The 4,106-nt window shown below is 35.8% G+C and overlaps 1 non-coding gene across 1 annotated transcript; it reads left to right on the forward strand.

Moving 5' to 3' along the window:
• The first annotated feature begins 3,732 nt into the window (after positions 1-3,732).
• On the forward strand, positions 3,733-3,836 carry LOC129502988 (U6 spliceosomal RNA). Its single transcript, XR_008663082.1, has one exon. It is a non-coding gene; the product is annotated as a U6 spliceosomal RNA (small nuclear RNA).
• The last annotated feature ends 270 nt before the right edge of the window (positions 3,837-4,106 follow it).

The raw sequence follows: 4,106 nt of genomic DNA on the forward strand, positions 1-4,106 counted from the left end.
TTTAAAAGATTTTATTTATTTATTTATTTATTTATTTATTTATTTATTTATTTATTTATTTATTTATTTATTTATTTATTTATTTATTCATGAGAGAGAGAGAGAGAATGAGAGAGAGAAACAGGTTCCATGCAGGGAGCCTGATGTGGGACTCAATCCCTGGACTCCAGGATCACACCCTGGGCTGAAGACGGATAAAATGCTGAGCCACCTGGGCTGCCCAAATACCCTAGTCTTTAATGTCTGGTTCCCAAAATAGAAAAAAAAAAAAAAGAGGTAAATTGTGTGTGTTAATGGGGAGGAGGGGCCAGCCCTTTAAATCTCCTGGAAGTCACTTCAGCTGAAAGGGGAAGGGCTTCCAAAGATAAGCAGAGGTGTAGCATCAATAGCTACCCAATTCTGTGTCTGCATATTCATGATCAGAAGCAACAATCAGCAATCAAGAGAACAGGTCCCTGATACGTGGAGGACAGTGTCTTTACTGTCACTCTGGTTGCTGCAAACTGTGTGTAAGATGATTTAGGAACAAGGGCACAGCTGTCTGCCATCGGCTGAAGAGTAGGGATGGGAAGATGATTAGTGCTGAAATTGGCTGAAATTAGGCATAAATTAATGCCCAAGCTTTTCTCTGAAAGTAGCAAGCCCTCGGTAGGCTCCAGAGATACAAAATAGTTATATTAGACACATTCTGCCAGTGTACCTATTTTATGAGTGGGAAGATGGATTCTTAATGCTTCCTACTGTACCATCTTCTCAGAATCCTCTCATGCCCAGATAGGCCTTGTTAAGAGTCATCAATAGCTTTCTGTCCTTGCAATAAATACAGTGACTCATTGGAATAAGAATATAACTTTCATAAAATACTTTCTAAATTGAAGATGAAAGATGATGCTAGGACTATTGTCCTACTGTTTCCTCAATACATTTGTACAATTTTGAGTCTTTTTTTCAGTATTTCCAAACTATACTCTAATACATATGCTGAAAAATTGATATTGAAAAATTTTAATAATTTTCATTTTCAGCTTTCCTTCTCAGGGATTATTCTACTTAGTGAAACCCTGTCTCAAATACAATAGGAGTATGCTTCCCTTATGGATTCTATGAAATGTCTATTGACAGGAATGATTTTCCTTGCCTGGAAATATTGCCTGTAGTAACCAAAGTATTTGCTCTCACAGTCCCAACTTAGATATCAAGGAAAAGCAAGAAGTAAAAAGCAAGAAGAAGAAGTAAATACCATGTGAGTCATTTCTGAAAAAAAAAAAAAAAGATAAGTCCACATAATTTTTTTTTTAAAAGAACCACAATCTATTAGGTAAGAATGAGATCTTACCTTATCATACCTGCAAAAAGTAATATAAATTCCCAGATGTAGTTTCTGAGGTAACAGTTTGAAGTATGAGCATACATGGCCAGTGAAGTTCTGGTGTAAGGTATGAAAATTCACTCTGACCTAAGGAATTTTGTCCCTTTGTTTATGATTATGAACAATAGTGGGACTGCAACAGGGGATTCTCCTTTCCCTTTGGGAAATCCCTACTTCTTCCCTCTTAGAACTGAAAGGGACTAACTCTGAGTTACGAGGCTATTGGGGAATTTTAGCTAGCTCCTGTGGAGAAACAGATGGAAATAAGCATTCCTCAACAATCCCATTGATCAACCACAGGTTTCTCATAAGCATCTCTCAGATTCCTATAGATCTCACTGAGGGAGAAGTGGGCAAAATGGAATCACTACATTTAGTCACTATACTAACTGCCACTAACTATAACAACTATTCTTTCCTCCTGAAGCCTGGACCTATTTGGCACATGCTAGAGGGTAAGAAGCAACAGGAGGGCTTAATGATCACCAATGACTTCCTGGCAAGACGCTTCAGCTCAGTACCAGTAGGGATATCTATGAAATCAGATTTCTGAAAACTTGGGTCTCTGCCACTATCAAAATTATTTAAGACCAAATTTCCACTAATTACATCGTATTCTATTTACATCACTTCTGGTTAATTCACAGCTTCCTATGTCACTAACCATCTTGTCACTATAGATCAAGCTCATTAGTCCTAGTGTCCCACCTTCCCTCTGTTCCTTTCCCTCCAAATGCTGCCACTTCTGGTGTTAGGGGTCTTTAGAATCCATTCTCAAAACAACCAATCAAATTCAAATTCTCTACATCCTTGAATCTTTAAACTCTCTCAGGGCATATCCTCTATGCTCTCTTTTACCAGAAATCTAACTTTGATGGCAAATCAGTTCTTCTCATGTTGACTTCTCTAATATGGGCTGCACATTCTCCCATAAGTCACCATGAACATCTCAGACCTGGAGGCAGGGATGGCATCTTTCTGGCTTTCTACTGCCACTTCCTATTTATTGCACATTTATTTTCATTTAAGAAGCTTCTTCTTTTATTCTCATAATGTTTGGCTTTACATCCATTTACCTGAACCTGCTGCTCTCATCTTCTAATCTTTAGACATTCTCCAACATTTACTGAGAGCACTGTCATCTGATCCACAGTCTCCATCCTTAACTATCCAACATTTTACCTTACATCTGAGCTACTTAATAGACTTTCTCTATTCCAAATATCTTTGCCTCCACTTCCACAGTGTAATTCCAAAGGCATACCATGGGTCTAATTAACCTCTAGAATTAACTAACCTTCAGAATCTTAAACCTTGACTGCAAACCATTATCCTAACTCCTTTGTCTCATTGAAAAACAAAAAGAGAAGAGAAGATAAAATAGAGGAAGGAGAATAGGAGAGAGAAAGAAAGGAAGAATAAGTGGGGGGGGGAGAAAATTCTAATGACCATTTCTAGCTGCTGCTCCATTTCCTTCTCCTTTCTCTCACAGCCATGTTTCTCAAAAGAATTATCAGTCTTTATTATCTTTAGTCCCTCATTTCACATTCTTTCTTGAGCCTGCTGCTTCTATCCCAACTATTGAAACTATTCTCACTAAAGTTAGCATTGTTTTCCTAATTATTTGATAACTACCTCATCTTTAAAATCCTTTCTTTGTTTGGGTTTCTTGACTCTTTTCTAGTTTTTCTCTCATTTCTCTGAGTATTCCTTGTCTATTTAGTTCTCTGTGTATCTCTTAAATATTAGTGGTTCCAAGAGCTCCATCCATGCTTGCTCTCCTTTGTACATTCCTCTTTTCTAAAGCAGCCTCTCCATTGCCATTATTCCTCCCACAGTTGGTGTACAATGAGTGCTCAGCTGACACACATAAACCCCACAACATTTTTCCAAGTTTCAAACAAGATTTTTCCTTTGCCCCACAAATATCTCCACTTCAATGTGCTATGTATACATCAATATCAACATACTATCTCTCCATTTATTTATGTAGTATGTTATACTACACAAGGAAGAAACAGTTGAGGCTTCTAGACTAAATATCACAGGACTTAAAGCTGTCTTTTCCATTTCTATGGCTGTTTACTCAGAACATTTATCATTTCTCATATGAATTATTAATAATCACCATCTAGATTGTATAGCAAATACCCTTTACATCCTTATATTATATACCCATATTTATTTATACATTTCCTTTCTGATTATTCAAAATACATAATATACAATAATTTTTTTAATCTGAGAAACAAATCTGAAAAAACTGATACTATCTAATATAAAATCTAAAAAGAAAGTCTTTCCTTTTAAACTGAGAATGAATTGCAGTACTGCTTTTATTGTTTAATAAAAATCACATTAATGTGCTTGCTTCAGCAGCATATATACTAAAATTGGAATGATACAGAGATTAGCAAGGCCCTTGTGCAAGAATGACATGTAAATTCATGAAACATTCCATATTTTACTTAAAACATACACACACACACATTTATGCTTGTGACAGGAGCCTCCTTATGTTATTCTAGTAGAAAAAGAAACATCTCAGAAAATTTCATTAGACTATAATTTTAGAAATGACTAAAACATTAGTATAGTTTTTTAGAAACTAAACTCAAATATGTCATAATATTCCTCCATCTAACCAAACTGTAATTCTAACAATAAAAAAGGCATTTCCAGAATAATGGTCAAGGCTATAAATGAGTAGGTGGTATATGCAGAATATTTCCCATTT

This window comes from Nyctereutes procyonoides, unplaced genomic scaffold, assembly GCF_905146905.1.
Source record: "Nyctereutes procyonoides isolate TBG_1078 unplaced genomic scaffold, NYPRO_anot_genome, whole genome shotgun sequence".
NCBI classification, from domain to species: Eukaryota; Metazoa; Chordata; class Mammalia; order Carnivora; family Canidae; genus Nyctereutes; species Nyctereutes procyonoides.